Genomic DNA, 21,732 nt, shown 5'->3' on the forward strand with positions numbered 1-21,732 from the left:
ATCTTGAAGGTCCAGCAGGTGGCAGTGGTCAGCGACACAGTATCAGCACAGTATCAACACAGTGTGTCGACACACCTCAGGAGGCCTCATGGACCCATCACGATTGGCAAGGAAGGCACGAACACGAAGTCTGCAGTGACACGAAGTCTGTACCACGAACTTCGACAAGCGAGCGTGAGTGAGGTCTGGCTTGTTTCGGCAGGTGGCATTGTGTCGCCAGACGCACTTCCTTATAAACACTGTGCGGCGGGCTTTTGCTGCGTCAACGCCCTCTGCACTGAGTCGACACCCCCTGGACTAAGTGGCGCAGCCGGGACTGTGCCAAGCAGCCGATGCAGTCTAAACTGCGCCGGTGCAATTCACGTGTCAATCACGTGACGTAATGAAACAGCACATGTACCGACACGTGGTTTGCTCTGTGAGCATGCATCAACGCATCGGTGTCGCTGGACCCATCACTATGAAACACCAACATTGAAATACAGCTAAAAAATATATGTATTTTCATTTTTTTAATGAAAGAAGAATCCCATATAAAACGAGGCACAAATTGAAAAATAGGTATAATACTGTACAGGTTTTGCTGTAACGGTGTCCCCACCAAGGACACTACCACACTGCCTCCACCCACATACACTATTCCATCAACTTCCGACGCAGCACCCCAGCCAAATGCAGACATTAGTCTTGAAGGAGCACGATGTGCTGAGTGCCAGAGACGAGTTCGGCAGGGGGCCCATAGACTGGTCTGCTCAAGTTGCAAAAGCAAATTCCATTTCAACTGCATGTTGCCCACCCGCAGACTAGCTTGAGATGCCGTACAGTTACAGCGGTGGAGATGCCCCCACTGCGTAAGTCCCCAACTGTCAAGCAACACCGCCCAAACAACTCAGCCACGACTTGACCCCAAGACCACCGGGATCAAACAGTCGAAGACCCGTATCCTTCAATGGAATGCAAACGGTATCAACCGAGAACTGCCACTACGAGAGGACTTGCTGAGTGAAGAAAAAGTAGACATTGTATGCATCCAAGAAACAAAACTCCTCCCAAAGGCAGCACCAGCGAGTTAATTGTCTCGAAGCATAAGGCAATCGAAATTTCCAGCGTGAGGCAATTCAATGAATGGTATCTTTCATTTAGATTTACTTTTACCAGAGATGCAATGGCACCAATGTTCCCTCTAAGATGCGCAACTGCACACTGGTCGCACACTCTCAGCGCACAAGAAACCCTATCCAGCGCAGAGAACGCACTGCAAATGAATCTCCAGTATAACTTTTTTTCTGTTTCAAACAAACATCAAAGCTCACACTCACACATAGGGAGACATTTTGAGTGTGAAATCAGCCAGCCATGCATGTTTTTGGAATGTGGGGGGGGAAACCGGAGTACCCGGAGAAAACCCACGCAGGCCTGAGGAATACATGCAAGCTCCACACAGGGAGGTTGAGGCCGGGATCGAACCCACGACCTCTGCACTGTGAGGCCGATGAGCTAACCACTGGGTCGTAGGACTGCCCCATTTTGTAAGATATTTTTGCTAAATATGTTGTAAAATAAAGCAAAACTGACAAATACCCAGATATTATTCATTTATGATAGGTAGTTGTGAGAGCTGGGAGGGGGGCACGACATAGCATTTATGCTGAGGGCACCAAAATGGCTGATTTTAAACCGTGTCACTCGTAATTACATGTCGGGCGAACGGGCTAACAACGGGCTGAGAGCAACACTGAAGGACAATGGAACAGATAAAAACAGACTTTGCAGATTTTTTCACAGGAAATGGTTGTCTGGCTGGAGAATACAAAATGCTAGTGGATGAAAGTGTGAAACTTGTGGCAATGACCAAGGCAAAGTGATCCGCGCACCATGATGAGGCCTCTGAAAGAGGAGCTAAGGAACCTTGAGCTCAGAGGTATTTTCATTCCTGTTTACTGTGGCACAGACTGGATCAGAAGAAATCCAGGGGTTTTCCAGGAAGCGGTGTGGACAAAAGACAATTAAACAGAACCCAGGAAAGTTCAAACTGACACAAAGTGAGTGAATATTCAGTTGTATGTTATTTTTCAAAAAGCATAACATGCAAAAAGTAATGACACTGACATTTGTAATATTTTATTCATGGCCCAAATGATACAGGATAGAGACACTAACATTTACATCAAACAAACACAAATTAGCATGTTGTGCACAGATTAGACTCATATTGGTTCGTTGCTCATTAAAAAAAACTCCCAACTGGCTTTTCAATTCTGAGCACCTCCAAAGGTGATTGACAGTAGGTGGGTGGGGAGAAATGAGCATATGTAGCAAAACTGAAGACAGAATACATTTTATACGATTCAAGGACTGTTGAATTTTGAGGAGGGGAAAAAAACCCAAGAACTAATACACATGACCATACCTCCTCACAACAAACTACATTTAAAAACCACAACTCTAACCAAATGAAAACTAACTCCCATGAAGATTCCAAAAGTATAACCCTGATGAAAATGCAAAATTTTCTAAATCATTACAACAACCAAAAAAAACAACCTTTCAATGCACTCAAGGAAAACTTCAGCATCCCAGTAAGAAGGTTTATAAAATACAATCAGCCTTGGCGAATGCAAACCTGAAACCTTCTCAGGTGAGAGGTGAAAACTTCAATGATGACTGCTTGTCTCATCATCACACTTGTGATTCTTAATCTGATACTTCCTTGAGAATCTTTGGCCACAAACTGCGCAGGCAAAAGGTTTCTCACCAGTGTGGGTTCTTATGTGATTTGTTAAGTATGTCTTAACAGAAAATCTTTGGCCACAAACTGTGCAGGCAAAAGGTTTCTCGCCGGTGTGGGTTCTTGTGTGTGTATTTAAGCTTTTCTTATGAGAGAATCTTTGGCCACAAACTGGGCAGGCAAAAGGTTTCTCACCAGTGTGGGTTCTTGTGTGAATTTTTAAGTATCCCTTACGAGAGAATCTTTGGCCACAAACTGCGCAGGCAAAAGGTTTCTCACCAGTGTGGGTTCTTGTGTGTATTCTTAAGCTTGCCTTCTCAGAAAATCTTTGGCCACAAACTGTGCAGGCAAAAGGTTTCTCACCAGTGTGGGTTCTTACGTGGTTTCTTAACTGTCTCTTCTCAGAATATCTTTGCCCACAAACTGTGCAAGCAAAAGGTTTCTCACCAGTGTGGGTTCTTGTGTGACATGTTAAGTTTCCCTTACGAGAGAATATTTGGCCACAAACTGCGCAGGTAAACGGTTTTTCACCAGCGTGGGTTCTTGTGTGTATTCTTAAGATTCCCTTCTGAGAGAATCTTTGCCCGCAGTCGGTGCATGCAAAAGGTTTCTCACCAGAGTGGCTTCTTGTGTGACATTTGAAGCTTTCCTTATGAGAGAATGCTTGTCCACAAACTGCGCAGGCAAAAGGTTTCTCACCAGTGTGGGTTCTTGTGTGATTTTTTAAGCTTGCCTTACAAGAGAATTTCCGGCCACAGTTTGAACAGGTGAACGGTTTTGCACCAGTGTGTGTTCTGATGTGGATTTCCAAAGCACTTTTACAAGCATACATTTTCCCACAGTGAGAACATTTCCAGGGTTTGTTGTCTGTGTTACATGTCAGATCACCTTCAGAGTCATCTTCATCCTCATCTGCATTTAATGACATGTTGTCACTTTCTGATCGTGGAGCTAAGATGCCATTTACTTTTGATTCTTCCTGGTGGTTTCCAACACCTTTTGTTGTCATGTGTTGACATGAGTTGGTGCTTGGAGCCTCTCTGTCCGCCTCATTTATACTCTTCTGAAGGACACCAGTAAATGGCAACTTGCAGATAACCTCCTCCTCCTCCTCTTCTTTGATATCAGGGGGCTCATCCACCTCCACTTTCGTGCAACGGTGCTGTAGCTCCTGCTCTTTAATATATTGGGCCAGCTGCTCCACTTCCTCTTTTAAGTGGGAGATCTCTTTTTTCTCTTCTTCCTCTTTCATGTGAGAAGACTCTGCATCCAGCCGCTCAGGACAAACATCTTTGCTGATGTCTGAAAGACACAAGAAGACAAACACGTGTGGAATTATGGTTTAGATTTATAATGACGGTTATTAGAAGAGCCCAATAAACACAGATACAGATACATATCACATATCCCAAGATACCTATGAGCACGTGCTGCACGTGCGCGCACACAAACACACACGAACACCCTGATGAACTACATAAAAAAAGACATGGTAAGGCACAGAGAATGTTGGAGGCAGGGGAGGGAGAGGTTGTTGTGGACACGGCGGGATCCTTTCACCGTCCTCTGCTCCCCCCCAGGTCCTCCGCGTGTTCGTTTGATTCAGGCTGAGGTGAGGTGCGAAATCAGAGGCTGGAAATGGAGAAGTTCTTGCAAGAGGCTTCACTGAACATTCAGGACACAAGTGTGATACAGGCAATCGTTGTGGTCAAGGCACAAATGCGCAAAGGCAACATCTCTTTGCAAGTCTTATATATGCTAAGCGGGGCATAACTCCTAATGGATAACATCCTTTCTGTCATGGACATCATCCTGTCTGTTTCTGGATGACCGTTCCATCATTCTTATGTTTTCGGCTTCTTTTCATTTCTTAATCTTTCTTCTTAATCGAATGCTTTTGTTTTCATATAACATGATGACAGGTGCTCTATTGTTAAAACATTTTTTAGAAATCATCTTAATGCTGGCTTCCACGAAAACCCTAATTGCTTGTAGGCCCTCTACTTTTGGGTGGAACACAGCTGCAAGCAGGAAACCGCAATCTAGCCAAATGTTGCACTGACAGCGTCGTCTGGTCTATGCCCGCAAAAGGTGTTAACATTATTTTTTGTTGCTAAAACAGTTTAAGTCAAGGTCACATCATAAGGTTCAAGTGGTGGTCATGTTGCAAGGTTCAGAGTAAGGTCATGCTATCGTCAAAGTCTGTCTGTCTGCGATCAGTCGTTGACGGATGGCGCGCCATTTCATGGTAGGAGTGATGGTATGATTGATAAAGTTAAATATCAAATTGACCTAAAAACTAGACTCAAATTCAGCCTAAGGATGCATTATCCAATTTGACCACTAGATAACATCAAAACAAATTGTCCACTGAGCTCTCGCCAGCTCGCAAAAGGTCCATTTAGACCATTAGAGTATGGTATATAAATTAAATATGGTTAAATCGAACATCCCAAAGTCAATGCCTTTAAAATACGCCTTAAACAAATGTTTAACAAATGGCAATACATAAGATGTGATCATACAGTTTTACAGAATTTACTGTTAACTGTTTTTTTATGATTATTATTTTTCTTTCTTCCTTTTGAGTGTTGTCATGAAATAACAACATGGTATTATTCATTTAATTTAGAATAGTTGTGTGCTGTGATAAACACTTTGAAACTGCTTGGTGTCAACATTATTGCTAGAGAACGTTATTTACTCCCAAATGGTGCCTCCTGATGAAGAACCAGACAAGATCAAAAACCTGTTGATTGCATGGGAGGTAATGAATCAATATGAATTGTGTAAACATGATATCCTTTTTAAGATGCATAGATGTGATTTTGACATGTGATTTTAATTCAAGTATGTGCATGATGTCTATCATTGATTTGAGGGAAGATTACGGGTTGAAGCGCGAAAGATTTCTTTACTTCTTCCTACTCTCTTGAACAAAATAACTATTGAATGATGACTGATTTCTCTTTCCTTTTTACTGTTTTACTTACCTTACTTTCCGTCAAATTATTACTGTATATGTTTTATGTTCAATAAACAAACGAAATGGAAAAAAAAAAAAGATAAACCGGAAAGTATCGAATTCAAATAGAAGAGCTGTGAGGGTGTGATAGGACACCTGACTGCACAGCAGTGGAAATTGAAATCTGATCAGCGAGAAAGTGAAAGAAGCCGCCTCACCCTTTGAAGGGAAAAACAGCTGTGAACAGAAAAAACATCATTTGCAGAAACCGGACCAGCTGTAGTGGTTGACATAACCACAGGAGCCTATTCAGGGCTATAAAAACCGCAGTCCGGTGGCGCGCGGGTGGACGAGTCAGGGCGAAGCCCTGATCCCCCCCGGACCAACAATTTCCGGGACCAGACGGAAATAGGATTACCAAGATGACTGATCGAGAAATTCAATAATACAATCAACTGGCAGAACTTGAATACAGGTCTTGGGGTGGCTTTTCTCGAACACTCTAGTTTATTCCAACTACCCTTGGTTAGCCGTTGTGTCTGTAAGGAGACATAGACAATATACTACTCTTGCGTGTCGGAAGAAACGAGCCAACCGTATGTATTAAATATCTCTCAACCAAAATTGTTGTCCGGATAATGTAAAAATAGGAAGTATAGAAATGGTACTAAAATATTATGATAAAAATGAATAAGTAAAATCACGGGGCGGTTAAGACCTGATCAATCTTGACTCCCTCAATGATGATAGACAGGTGCTTATTTCATTTATTCATTTTTATTCTTATCATCATTTTTACTCGTATTCATTTGTAATCTTTTTTACCTTACTCTCCTTTTATTCTCATTATAATCACTGTGTTGTTACATAATTCTCATTTGATATTAAGTCAAAAAATATCATTTAAACAATGTTTTTCTTGTATTGCGCAATAGTATTCCGCGTCTTGCGGTTACAATGGTTGATGAATGCATGTTTCACAATAATTGTCATATTAATAAATGTGTCAAAATTCATTATATCGTCCACCGCAGTTGTTTTTATGATTTAATTCATATCACCATTCAACCTTCGTAGATTAATCAAAGGTTTTGTGCTCGCTCACAACGGGCCGCGTGATCCGTCTCGAAAAATGAATAGTTAATTAAAATAGTTTACTCCAGCGCAACGAAACAAATCAGAACGATCCCGACCGGGATTGTTAAATCAATACTAGGTCTGTACCACTTGCTACAGAAGTAAAAAAATCGAAAGAGAGCCATCGTTAAAGCGAAGCGGTCACTTATTAACCTTTAATTGTCGGTTACTTATGATAGTTCAAATAAGCGAAGGCGGATTCGGGTTGGCTTCGTGAAATCAAAAGCGGTCAGGAACCTAGCCGCATCGCTTTCGTAATCGACTCGCATGAAATAAAGAACCCCCGTCTCCCCGGCCGTCCCGCGTTACCGCGAGGAGGGGGCGAGCCGTAAACGGGGGTTCGGGCCCGTGAGTCAGGGGAGTCGATCAGGACTGTTCCCCGATTCGGTCCTGCGGATAACAAATTCTGACATACCGTATTTTCACGACCATTCGACGCACCGTATTGTTGGGCGCAGTCTCAGTAATGGGTGCTATTTCTGTGTTTGACACATACACAAAACACACTGTATTATTGGGCGCAGCCAGGCATGGTAAAACATATGCCATCTTAAACATACGGCATGCATGCACGCACGCCAAAAATACGTTTTTAAAAAGGCAACGGAAGCAAAACTGAGTTCGGTTGTACTTTATTTAGCCACTTTACACACGCCCACCCTTCACTCATTGGCGACTGGTACCTGCTAGGGACGTGCCTTTAGCGTCCTCTTACACGCCCACCCTTCAGTCATTGGCAGACTTCCGCATGCCTGTCTCACTCACTCCGCCTGTTCTCTATATAAACAGCGTGTTGGCCAGAAGCGCTCTCAGTCATGCTTTGAAACTCAGCTCATACACTAGACGCTTCGCATTATAAGGCGTCCTGTCCATTTTGGAGAAAATTTAAGACTTTAAATGGCGCCTTATAGTAGTGAAAATATGGTAGTTTAAGCTAAACATGCAAATAGATAAATGATGGATTCAAGAACCATGAGGAAAAGAGCACCCAATGGGAGCTAGCTGGCGTTGTCCGTCGAATCGACGCCCCTTCCCAGAAAAAAATAAAATGGTTTCCAAAAAGTAAGAACGCAGTCCTCAAGTTCAGGAAAGACAACTGGGAGAAAAGAAATAAAAAGTCTGTTTGGCTCTCTTAAATGCTTTTGACAGAATACAATACATGCTGATTCATATAGCACTTTCACAACAGCTGCAACTGTAACGAAGCGCTTAACAAAACAGTTAACAAAGTAAGTGGAAGTCAAGATGGCGCCCGAGTAGGCAGCCGTCAGCAAGTGCTCTCATGAGCCTTGCTTTTGTTTTGTTGTTTTTGTGTTTGTTTTGTCACTTTGTGTTTGTTGTTACGTCGTGTGGACCTGATGTGGACTTTTTTCAGCATTTTTTGGCCACGACATTCATCAAGGAGGAGACTCTGTGCTCGGTGGTTGCGCCTTCTCGGCAGCATGGGTATACCAGCACTGTTTTTGACTGGGAGGAATGTCGGCGCCATTTGACTGTCGTTGCTGAACAGTCCGGGGCGCTTGTGTCTTGCGCCTGTAATGGGCAGCATTTTTCACAGCCCCGCTTTGTTCAGCGGAGAGATCGGTGCTGTTGAACGGTCTGCGGCTGGATGCATGTAAGGCTTGAGGAGCCGACGATGAGAAGAAAGGAGCATTAGCGTGGAGCGCCGATGCGGATTTGGAACTGGGAGTCGCGGCTTGGAGTTTGAAGCGGATTACGTGGGGCAGGAGAAGTGAACTCATCTCTTTTCGTCAATGGACGCTACAGCTTCGTGTTTGCTTTCAAAACTTAGCTTGTAGCAGACGTGTGCACATTTTCAGCATGACGTCTCTGATCCACTGGAGAAAGGACACTTTGATCCTCTCCTCTTTCATCTCTAACTGCTTCAAACAACAAAGTGTATGCAGAAAAGTGGTGAAGATTGCACGACTGTCTGTGTCCTATGTGTTGTGTTGTGTTATTTTTGTTATTTTGACTTCAAAATGGCGCCGCGAGAGTGGCTGCCTTTCCAGCAGCTCCTATATTTTGTTGTTCTACTTCTTCCTTTCCTAGCTTTGCTGCTGTGAATTGGGAATTTCTCCATTGGGAGACTAATAAAGGTTTTTTCGTATCGTTCGTAAGATAATAGACAACACATAAAACACGGACAGTTGTGCAATCCTAACCACTTTTCCCTCACACGCTTTTGTTTAAAGCGGTTTGAGATGAAGGAGGAAAGAATCAACGCGTCCTTTCACCAGTGGATCAGAGACGTCGCGTAAAATGGTTAATAATGACAGGAAGAAAAGCAGGTCATGACCGATAGATAAAGAACTAGTAATGACCAAACCTGCTTTGCGTGAGCCAAATCGAGATCAAGACTTGTTGAAAACAGCCCCGCTGTCCTCTTTTGCCCTACAAAGTTGCTCCTCGTACTCCATCCTTCCTCTTGTTGTGCACATTTTTAGGGAAAAATCACAACACTTTACATTCACACGTGATCTGTTTTGCAACGCAGCGGCTAGCAAGCGAGGCCAAGTAAGTTGAGCGAAGTCAGCTCAACTCGGCCCCGAAGCTTGAGATATTGATGTTACAGCCCAATAAAGCAATGATGGCCGTCTTGTAGTGATGGCTTCCGCAACACGGATGCGTCGACGCACGGGTCGCGCTCACAGAGCAATCCCTGCTTCGGTGCACGTTCTACTCAAGACGATCACGTGACCAATACATGAACTGCGTCGACTCAGTCCAGCGGGAGTCGATAGCGCAAAAGCCCGCCAAACTGTGTTTCTAAGGAAGTGCATCGAGCGATGCGATGCCGCCTGCCGAAGCAAGCCAGACTTCACCCTCGCTCGAACAAAAATACTGCATATATTTGGGCAAAAAGGAAAACATACAGATTATCAGAAAAACATGTCCGTCTGACTTCGAGCGTCGTGTCGGCTAGGCTAGCTTAGCTGTTGTCATGGTTCAAAGCTTCTTTGATATGTGACGTGGTTTGCGTCGGCGCTGATTGGTTGAACCAGGTGAGTACGTGCTCACGCTGGCGCAGAACGCAGCAGACTATAGACTGCTGAGGCGCGCTTCACTCGAGTGGCATTGCTACAGTCCGCGCGTATTATGGAGCAGCTCCCGGAGAAACGCAAATTGTCTGCCGTGTACAGCCATTTTGATCTCCTTCTGGAGAATAAAGTATTTCTTCAAATCTCCTTGTCTCACCAAGTGCCTCTTGGATTTTTGATACGTCTTATTCCATTGTAATTCAAATTAATTTCAAGGTAACTCTTAGTTTACTTTTCACATATTTTATTGCAGGTGAAATGTCGAATTTGCCATACAGAAAAATCATATACCAACAAAAGCACCTCTGCAACTACATCTGGCATGTTACTCATCATTATTAGTTTGTTTTTTTGGAAACTGCTCTAAATGCCAATTTTGTTAGGTTTGTTTTTTTAGAAGACCTGTGGCAACATTTGGATGATGAGGTAGGGAGACTGCGAAGAAGTGCAACAGCAGATGCGATACCTGGCAGAGGGGAAAATTGCACGCAGTCAAGACCCTCTATTATCATCAAAGGACCAACACACGACTTTTCCAAACCTCTCCAACCTCGCAAAGCAGTTTGTCTGTACGCCGGCATCACCACTACCATGCGAGCTTGTGTTCTCCACAGCAGGGGAAATAGCATGCAAGAAACGCAACAGCAATTTTTTTTCTGAATAAAAATTTGTGAAGACAAAGCCCACAAGCATCCTCATTTACATAATTTTCACATTATTCAAACATATTGAATAATACAATATGAATGCATAGGTGTGAATGATATTGTATACTCTTCATTTTCAAATCAGTCAGTTCAGTATGTCAAGTGAGTTGTGAAGTCTGTATTCTGCTCATATTTAGCCACGCTGTATAACTTTCGCATGCCCGCAGTGCATCTTGCCGTACTTGTAACAATCCTCACCTCGAATTGGAATACTCCCTGCTGAAGACGCACAAACTTTGGAATGCGCCAAGCTGAGAATCGGTTTAGGAGAAACGAAAGTTGTGATCTCACACCTTGCGTCCCGGTAACGCCCTTCTGATGATATAAAAATGATGTGATTCTCTTCCTGCTTCGCACTCGTGACCATCGCAGCCATTGTCTGTAACCGCGGGTCCCCGGAATATTCTGTCATTAAAAGCTTTGAAGAAACTGTTCATCGATTCCAGCCTTTATTTGAAGAACCAACATTCACCTCGTCCGAAATTCAACGAATACACGGGGAAGAGGAGGCCAATCTTCCCCCAACAGTTGGCTGAAAGTCCAGCAGGTGTCAGTGGTCAGCGACACAGTATCAACAGAGTGTGTCATTGTGTCAACACGCTTCATGACGCCCATCACTAGTTCTCTGTGCCTTGCCATGTCTTTTGTCATCAGTGTGTGTGTGTGTGTGTGTGTGTGCGCACGCGCATGTTTTCACGATCTGACAGTGGAGCTCAGAGGCCATCTGCTTTTGGTTCTTGCTGGTGGATTCAGGAGGACACCAGTAATGGCCACCTTGCAGATAACCTCCTCCTCCTCTTCTATGATGTCAGGGGGCTCATCTGGACGTAAGATCGGGCCCAAAAAAAACAGCCCGACCCGGCCCGAGCCCGACCAATTAACTTGATTTGCAGGCCCAAGCCCGAAGCAAACCCGAAATTTCATCTTTTATTTGTGAGGACTCGTGAGGAGGAGGGGCGATTTATGAGAACAAATTAAAGCCTGTCTTTTGTAACGAAATTGAAGTTAAATAAGACTGTATAAACAGTTCCATCTTTTATATTTCTGTTTCTGCAGAGGGTACATTAACCGACAATTTTCCATCATTGACGGATTTTTTTTTAAAGTTGACGGGAAAAATTTAAGGCCGTCCGTCATTTTGACGGGTTGAAAATTGGGCCATTATCCACAGTAGCAGTACGTCCTTAAGAATCTAGCGCGGCACTTTAAGAGAGAGAAGCAGAGAGACAAAGAAGAACAATGACGGGTGCATCAGAGACAGAGACAGGAAGGAGTTCTTTGAATTGCCATTGTAAGAGTACAGTCAGTGTTGTGATGAGGTGACTTCTGTTTTTTTGCAAAACACAGTCTCTCGTGGCCAAAACTATTCACGGCCTCGAAGCGCCTCAGCGCACTGTGATGTTTGGGAAGCAACATCACAGTGATATTTATTTTTTAAAAAGTCAGCAAGAGAGCCCGACCCGACCTGAAGCAATGACGGACATTTTATTCGAGTCGGGCTCAGGCTTTAGATCTTACCTCTAGGCTCCTCCACCTCCGCTTTTGTGCAAGGGTGGGCGAGCTCCTCCTCTTTAATATAATGGGCCTGCTGCTCCTCTTCCTCTTTCAAGTAGGATACCTCTTTTTTCTCCTCTTCCTCTTTAATGTGAGAAGGCTCAGCACCCAGCCGCTCAGGACAAACATCTTCGCTGATGTCTGAAAGACACAAGAAGACAAACACGTGCGGACTTTGTGGACTGGTGCCAGCAGAATCACCTCCAGATCAACCCCGGGAAAAGTTGGTTGTGGATTTCTGCAGGAACCAGTCCTCACCTGCACTGATGAACATCGAGGGTACGGACATAGAGAGGGTGACCTCCTACAAGTACCTGGGTGTTCTTCTAAACAATAAACTGGACTGGTCAACCAACACGGACGCCCTGATTAGGAAGGGACAGAGCCGACTCTTCCTACTCAGGAAACTGAACTGGTCAGGAGAGCCAGGTCTGTCCTGGGCTGCTCCCTGGACACTCTGAAGGAGGTGGGCAACAGGAGGATGCTCGCTAAGCTAAAAGCTATGCTGGACAGTCCCTCCCACACCCTCCAGCCCGCTCTGACAGTACTGCGTAGCTCCTTCAGCCAGAGACTGTTACACCTGCGCTGCAAGAAGGAGAGATACCGCCGCTGATTCCTACCGACTGCTGTCAGGCTGCTGAATAAACATACGTGGAAACCTGTAACCACTGTAAATAGCACAGCCACCTTACGCAGTGTTTTCTATGCTATTGCTAATTTATTACATTTATTCTACAAATATATTGCTAATGCTATATTTTATATAACACTTATCTTGAACTGTGTACAGTTCTTTTCTGAAACATTTTGTCCCCCCCCTAATTTTGCTGCTGCAGACTGCAAATTTCCCCAGTGTGGGACAAATAAAGGTTATCTTATCTTAGAATTATGGTTTAGATTTAGAACGAAGACTATTAGAAGAGCCAGATCAATCAATCAAAGTGAATTTGGATAGCACTTTTCAAACATAAAAGTGCAACTGAAAAGTGCAATTAAAACATCAAATTTACAACACAAAAGGAGGACCCTTCTCCTCCCTCCACAACATACACAGATGCATATCACCAGATGCCAATGCACACACAATTTAACGTGTTAATAAGAGTCTTGTAAATAAAATGCCACCAGCATTTCAAGGCAAACACATTTTGTGTTTGATAAAAAGTTCAGTAAACATTCCCATCCCTGGAATACTATGAAAAGGAATTTCGTTCACCCGGAATAAAAACCTATGCATGAACATTTTGACTACGATATTACATGTTATGGGAACTTACTCCACGAGCCGTAACTCGGATGGAGACGGAAGGCCGCGGCCAGCTTGAATACACGCAACGCCCACCCGATGCGACGGAAAGACACGACAGAAGACACGTTTTCACTTCGCCTTTTTCTATCATCAGATCTGAAAAGACGATGTGTAAGTGAAAGAAACTCACAGCACTCTATGAGCGCCAAGCAGCACAAATGAACCAGCTGCTGAGGGATGGGACTCACCCAGGATGGCTAACCGAAGGGTGAACGATCCTGATCATCCAACTATCGGCCAATAACCTGTCTCTCCACAACATGGAAGCTCATGTCAGGCATCATTGCGGCTAAGATAAGTAGACACATGGATCAATACATGAGCGAAGCACAGAAGGGCATTGGTAGGGATACCAGAAGAGCCAAACATCAGCTCCTGGTTGACAGAACAGTCGCACAAGACTGCAGGTCCCGACATACCAACCTGTGCACAGCCTGAATTGATTACAAGAAAGCCTATGACTCGATGCCACACACATGAATGCTTGGAGTTGTATAAGGTGAACAGGACCCTAAGAGCCTTTGTTGCAAACTCGATGAGGATGTGGAAAACCACACTTGAAGCCAATGGCAAGCCACTTACCCAAGTGTCCATCAAATGTGGCATATACCAAGGTGATGCACTCTCCCCACAGCTGTTCTGCATCGGACTAAACCCCCAAAGCCAAGTAATCACCAAGACAGGCTACGGATACCGCCTCAGAAATGGAGCTACGGTCAGTCACCTCCTCTACATGGATGACATAAAGCTGTATGCTAAGAGCGAAAGGGGCATCAACTCCCTGATCCACATAACCAGGATCTACAGCAGTGACATCGGGATGTCATTCAGGCTTGAGAAATGTAGTCGGATGGTGACTAAGAGAGGAAAGGTAGTCCGAACTGGAGGGGTCTCACTCCCTGAAGGAACAATAGCAGACATTGAGGACAGCTAAAAGTACCTCGGTATACCACAAGCCAATGGCAACCTCGAACTGGCAACAAGGAAAGCGGCTACGGCCAAATACCTCCAGCGAGTGAGGCAAGTCCTAAGAAGCCAGCTCAATGGCAAGAATAAGACCCGGGCAATAAACAGCTATGCCCTGCCAGTGATCAGATACCCTGCAGGAATAATAAGATGGCCAAAGGAAGAGATTCTGACCACGGACGTTAAGACCCAAAAGCTCCTAACCATGCATGGAGGGTTCCATCCCAAATCCAGCACCCTGAGACTGTACGCAAGCCGAAAGGAAGGAGGCCGGGGACGAGTGAGTGTGAGAGCCACTATCTAGGACAGGGGTGGGCAAACTTTTTGGCTTGGGGGCGGGGGCCGCATTGACTTTTAAAATTTGACAGAAGGGCCAGGTCAGCACGAACTATGGTACATAAAAAAAAAAACTGCATTTGTTGACAGTCCACACCAAACATCAACAGAACAAAAGCATGAAATTACTGTATTGATATACTTTTTTTAAATGACAAACGTGTTGTTGATGACCTATTTTAGCCTGTGCATTGCTGCAGATGGGTTGTGATCAGACCAGTAGAAGTAGAGCGATACAGAGGTACTAGGTGGTCGAAAAGATACCCCCCCCTGTTCTGCAACTTTGTCAATGCACCACCTGGTGGTGAAATGCCTGTCATTACAAGTCCAATTGAAATGAATGCAATCATTCACATCGAACCTTAATTGTGGATAAACCTTCGGCGGGCCGGATTCGGCCCGCGGGCCGTAGTTTGCCCATCTAGACTCTAGGATGAAACATCCAAGCTCCATGAATACATCAAGGAGAAGGCTCCAATGGATTACGTACTCAAAGAATGTCTCAGGCAATGGGGAACAGAGGATGAGGTGCTGGAAGAGGGACCATCATGGGAGGACAAGCCCCTTCACGGGATGTACCACCGGACCATAACTGCAGTGGCTGATCTCAAGAAGTCCTATCAGTGGCTCGAGAGGGCTGGCTTGAAGGACAGCACAGAGGCACTCATCCTGGCTGCTCAGGAGCAGGCCCTGAGCACCAGAGCCATTGAGGCCCAGATATACAGTACCACACCAGACAAGACCCAAGGTGTAGGTTGTGCAAAGAGGCACCTGAGACGATCCAACACATAACTGCAGGGTGTAAGATGCTGGCAGGGAAAGCCGACATGGAACGCCATAACCAGGTGGCTGGCATAGTCTACCAAAACATCTGTGCGGAGTATGGACTGGAAACCCCAAGGTCAAAATGGGAAACACCTCCGAAGGTGGTGGAGAATGACAGAGCGAAGATCCTGTGGGACTTCCAGATCCAGACTGACAAGATGGTAATAGCGAGCCAACCAGATATCATGATCATAGATAAAGGGCAGAGGAAAGCCGTTGTTGTGGATGGAGCGGTCCCAAGTGATGGAAACATCAGAAAGAAGGAACACGAGAAACTCGAGAAATACCAAGGGCTCAGAGAGGAGCTGGAGAGAGCCTGGAAGGTAAAGGTGACAGTAGTGCCTGTGGTGGTCGGAGCACTCGGGGCAGTGACCCCCAAACTAGATGAGTGGTTGCAACAGATCCCGGGAACAACATTGGACATCTCAGTCCAGAAAAGCGCAGGGCTGGGAACAGCAAGGATACTGCGCAGAACCCTCAAGCTTCCTGGCCTCTGGTAGAGGACCTAAGCTGAATGGAGGACGGACACCACCCAAGGGTTGAGACGAGGATTTTTTATATACAGTATATATATATGTATATATATACACACATACACACACACACACACACACCGTATTTTCCGCACTGTAGGGCGCACCAAAAAGTCTTCCATTTTCTTAAAAGCTCACCGAGCACCTTATGCTTCCAATGTTATAACTTGCTGTTGGTTCAGTGAACTGTGTCGCTGCTTTATTAAATAAATTTGTGTTGCAGCTCCGAAAAAAGGAGAGCTGTGTTGTTAATTTTTTAAAACAGTCTCAACAAATACGTCTTTGTCTGTCTCCGTGCCTTCTTCCATTTAACTCGAGAGATGTTCAAGAACGCCTCCGAAAAACGTAAACAAACGATTACTTCAATGAAATGACAAAAATAATACATCAAAACTGAAAAGCAAGCGAGGATATCACAAAATAAATTCTACAGCCCCCCCCGAAGGAATTTATATTGTGATTTCATCATTTGTGAATTCACAACAAAGGAATACATAACTACAACTGACATCTTGTTGTGTTATTTTGAATTCAAGATGGCGCCGTGAGAGTGGCTGCCTTTCCAGCAGCTCCTATTTTGTTTTTGTACTTCTTCCTCTCATAACTTTGCTGCTGTGAAGTGGGAATTTCTCCATTGTGAGACTATAAAAAGTTTTCTTATCTTATCTGGTCGTACTGGTGGAGCTACAATAACGGAAATGCCAATGCGTTTTTCAGAGGCGGTCATGAACGCCTCTCCTGTTGAACGGAATACGAGAAGGCACGGAGACAGACAAAGACTCACCTGGATTTGTTGAAAAAAGGAGAGCTGTGGTTGTGGTTTTATTATTTTTTTAAACGCAGACTTTATCAATGGTTTTCACAGTCTCAGCAAGTACAGGTACGTCTTTGTGCGTCTCCGTGCTTTCTTCCGTTCCACTCGAGAGGCGTTCATGGCCACCTACGAAAAACGTAAATTAATTCTTATTCAATGAAACCACGAAGAAAATCACAAAATAAGTTCTGTAGGGGGGATATAGAATTTATTTTGTGATTTCCTCGCTTGATTTTCTGTTTAGATGCATTATTTTCAATTTTCGTCGTTTCATTAAAGTACAGTAATAGTTAATATATATTTTTCAGAGGCAGTCATGAACGCCTCTCGAGTTGAATGGAAGGAGCGTAGCACCATCTAGTGGACGCATTGTAGATTGCGCCTTTTATTTTTATGCCATAACTAATTGACATGTTGCGTTGGGTGTGCCTTAACCTCCATGGCAGAGGCTCCATCAACCCCCCGAGACCGATTCACCAAACCCCTTGGGTTTGATCAAACCCAGGTTCAGAACCACTGCAATAAAATCTGACATTTTGACCTTTTTGCCTGATTTCAAAAAAAGTCAAAAAAAGTATCTAAAAAGAATTTTAGATACTGTATTCTGGAACCACACAAGGTCTTGGGCACACGAAACGCCAAAATCAATTTTGTTATCTCACAACATCAGTTTTTATCATCTCTAAACCAGAGAGGATAATAATAATGAAAGTAGTCTTATTAGATACCTGGGGTATCTCATTGTGCCATAGATCTGGTGGGGGTGCGAGATAACTAAAACTCAGTTTTTAATTATTATTTTTTAATCAGGCTAAAACATTAAAATTGCTGATATCCGAGGCCTTTTATTTTGAAATGGGGCATCAGACCTGAATGAAAGTACTGTGGTTGGATACTTGGGATTGCCTCAGACTTGGTCTGGTTGTGGGATAACTAAAATTAGTTTTTTTTAACGACTGCAGTAGAGTTAACAATGACTTTATTTTTTTATCTCAACTTTGGAACGCTTCTTGGTGCTATTCTGGCAGATTTCATTCTCCCTGGGTGAACTCATCGTTGGTTGACTGCCAAGAAATTATTTAGTTACATTCTTTTAAACCCAAAAGAAAAACGTGCATCATCAGTTGGAAGGCTTTTATTTTGAATGTGGCCAATGTCGCTCCCATGCCCCACATTACCGTAATGTAGAGTATTAACAATCGCAGTGGCGGCGAATGGAGGCGCAGTCCGCAGAGGTGCTTCCGAACGTAATGGCACTCACCCCGGAGTTGCTGAGCTATTTACAAAATCGCCGTGTACCAGAAGACTTCCACATCCCAATGGATCCAGAACATGTTTGTGTATTTAGTCATTGCTCGTGATCGTTTTTCACTCTTTCGTGTTAGCAAGCCTGCTTCAGCTATTGCTAACTCAAGTTAGCGGGGAACTCCAGAATAAAGTATAAAGTACTTTTAGCATGATCACGCAGGTAGTTTATCTGTTGTCGGCATCTTCGCCTAGGGCAGTCCTTCTGTAATGTTTAGTCACCCAAATTGTGTCGCAGACAACTGGCTGGTCAATCAAACGGGAGTCCTCGATTGATGACAGGGTTGAACGACGTGAACCACGATCTTATTGAATTTTGTTAAGAAACGACATCTTGTATCCTCATTTCTGTGTTCTGTGTCCGTATAAATAAAGCGGGTGGAGCTTCTCTGTGTTCGTCTGGCACCGACTGTGCGCTGATGCACGTCGAGAGTTTAGCGGTGCAGTGGTAGCGACCACACTGAAAATAAAACGTCTCCAGTATTGTCATCGAACCAAGTGTAGTCATCCGAAATGATGTCTACACAAAACCGTAGAGAGACTTGCGCGCAAGAAGGACCAACAGAATCAACATAGCCTGACTGCTGTGTTCAAAGCAAACTTGAGAAAAACGAAGGATGCAACCATGGCTTCAATCCACTAAAGACTGAGTACTAGTTTACCTTAGATGCGCACTTTATAATGTTATATTGCTCTGTTTTGATTCCATAAAAAGAGCTGTTAAAGCAGCTGTCGTGTGACAAAATATTTTTTTCACTGTTGTTGATGCTTGGTAATATTGTGTGAGCGATTATGTGTGAATAACAGCTCCAAGAGAAAATTGTTCATGTAAAATTGAAAATCAAAATTGTTATTTCAGTAAATATTTGCATTTTGCACATAGAAAACTGATTCATGATTCCATGTTGATGAGAGCATGAAAATGGGGAAAATAGGGCAAAAAAATATATAAAAGGAAATTCAGAAAGGCTAAAAAAATGCGTGAGTGATCACGATTAATTTTTTTAGTTCATTTGAGTTAATTATGACAGTTGCATTTTTAATTAGATTCAATATTTTAATCGTTTGACAGCTCTAACTGTATATATGCACATACATATATACGCACACACACTCACTGCGTACAAGAAAGACAGCATTTGAAGGCTTTTAAAAAGAGTACAAGACAAGTGAAACGAACGTTGTGACCCAACCTAATCTGTGAAGAACAACTCTTCGCTGCATCCTGCGAATGGCGTCCAGCAGTTGACGTTGTCCCTTGTGGTCCTCCTTTTCTCCGCAAAGTTCCTCCTCGTATTCTGATGTCCTTGCCCACACTGTTCACACTGAAATTACAACAACAATTTTACGTTTACGATTTCTGCAGAGCGATGTGTTGAGCACGAGCGCCTCTTTGTTTGCTGCGAGCAAGCTAACCGAAGCTAAACTAGGTCGAGAAACACCAACGAACACCGAGACGACTTTAATCGGGCACGAAGCTTCAACGAAAGATGTTTTGGTCCAGCGAGATGACGGTGGACGCCCCGAGTGGAGGTTTGAACATGTTAACAACAAATTCAGGAGAATTTAGTCAAGAGTGTCGATCCCTCCTCGCTCACCAATCCTGTACTGCGGACAAGACAGCGATTGTGAAAACTCTGCAACACGGAAAGCTGCCAACAGAGAGCACCGTTGACCACCTTCAAAATAAAAGACACCAAATTTATGCATGCACGTGAGTGGTTTGGATTTCAAATACTGTAGTTTTGAGATGAAGAAACCAGTCCGTTTATGAGCTTGACAGTCGTTTTAAATCTTGGACTTCAAAGCCACCCGTCCCCTGGAGGGTGGTAGGACAGTTGAAAGGGTGTCCTTTTTTTTCTGACGAAAGCAGCATTTTTTTGTAAATCTGAGATCTCAGTCGTTTTTTTCATTTGTCAGAGCTGATACCAAAAACAACTGATAAGAACTGATAACAATTTAACTTGTGTTTTTTTTCCTTGTTCATCTTTTTGTATTCTGGTTCAGAGGAGTGTACGGTATTTAGTTCAGTTTCCCATCTACTCCTATTGTAAATATTTACTCAATATATTTTTTTTTGTAAAAAACTCAGTCAGTGTGTTTTCTTCCTGTTGGAGGTTTCCCCTTGACTCTAACTAGTGTCTGCTGTTGCCAATCTCACTGTAACCTGAAGTAGTGCACCCTAACTCAAATAGATTTGATAAATTGACACACTTTCCCTTGACAACTTAATAGAAGGGTGCCACTAGTAGCTGCACCTAGGGTGGCTACACGATTTGGCGAGTTTTAATATATACAGTCTTGTAAAATAAAAATGTTTCCAATCATTTCTTCAGGCAACGATGAGTTCACCCTGAGAGTATGAAAGCTCTCTCAGAATAGCACCAAGAAGCGTTCTATCGTTGAAACAGAAAATAAAGTCAATGTGAACTCTCCATCAATCACTAAAATGTCACCTCATTCAAAATAAATAAACAAATCGACGAATTATTTAATTTTGTTTTCCCGTAGCCAGACCACATTTAGGGCACACTATGCCACCCAGTATCTAACCACAGTACAGTACTTTCATGATGATCTGATGTTACTTTTTTTTTTCCAAGATGGCGCCCGAGTAGGCAGCCTTTGGCAAGTGCTCTTCAAGAGCCTTGCTTTTTTGTTCGTTTTTTGCCTTTTTGTTTTGTCACATGTTGTTTGTTGTTTCATCGTGTGGACCGGATATGGACTGTTTTCAGCGTTTTTTGGCCACGACATTCGTCAAAGGTGAAGTATCTGTGCTTGGTGGTTGCGTCTTCTCGGCAGCACGCCTGTACCAGCGCAGATTTTGATTAGGAGGAATGTCGGCGCCATTGACTGTCGGTGCTGGACAGAACTGGGGCGTGTGTGTTTTTTGCGCCTGTAATGGGCAGCATTTTTCACAACCCTGTTTTGTTCAGTGGAGATGTCGGCGCTGTTGGACAGTCGGCGTTGGTGCGGATGGATGGATGGCTGCTGAAGTTGAGGATGAGTTTTTTTACCTTTGCGCTTGTTTCAAAAAAAAGTAATAAAAAATGTGGCCCTTGTGAGAAAAAGCGAATCGGAAATGGATGGATGGACGGCTGTTTTATTTGGGTGAAATTAACAGTGTGGTTTGTTGAGTTAACCTTAAATGTGCGGTGATTTTGTTTTTTTCTGTATTCCAAAGCAGATATTTCAGCTTGAGTTCTTCAATTAAACGGTGTGGACTCAAATGTTACTTTTAAATTCAGTTTATTTATTTCACACAAATGTCAATAAAATTGCGTTCAACAATGTTGTACTGATTAAATACGTATTTACTTTATTCTATGTCAATAGGTTGGATTCAAATCAAGATAATGACGAACCACAGTGCGGTGCTGCGACGCAGGGCGTCAATCTCCTCAGAGCAATGCACGACTTCATTGTGCGTGTGCGATGTCACTGCTTCAGAACGGCCCCGCCCCCTCAGCGACAAGTCAGCGTTCATGCAGACGGCGAGTGCAGACATGAGT

At 43.7% G+C, this 21,732-nt stretch overlaps 1 pseudogene across 1 annotated transcript; it reads right to left on the bottom strand.

Moving 5' to 3' along the window:
- Positions 1-2,790: 2,790 nt before the first annotated feature.
- On the bottom strand, positions 2,791-19,838 carry LOC147185878 (uncharacterized; annotated as a pseudogene). The gene is made up of 2 exons (XR_015099396.1): positions 19,414-19,838; positions 2,791-4,030 (listed from the first exon to the last, which is right to left on the bottom strand). The product of XR_015099396.1 is annotated as an uncharacterized LOC147185878 (transcript).
- Positions 19,839-21,732: the final 1,894 nt, after the last annotated feature.

The sequence above is a fragment of the Hippocampus guttulatus genome, chromosome 22 (assembly GCF_054856545.1).
Source record: "Hippocampus guttulatus isolate MCC_2025c chromosome 22, RoL_Hgut_1.0, whole genome shotgun sequence".
Classification (NCBI taxonomy): domain Eukaryota; kingdom Metazoa; phylum Chordata; class Actinopteri; order Syngnathiformes; family Syngnathidae; genus Hippocampus; species Hippocampus guttulatus.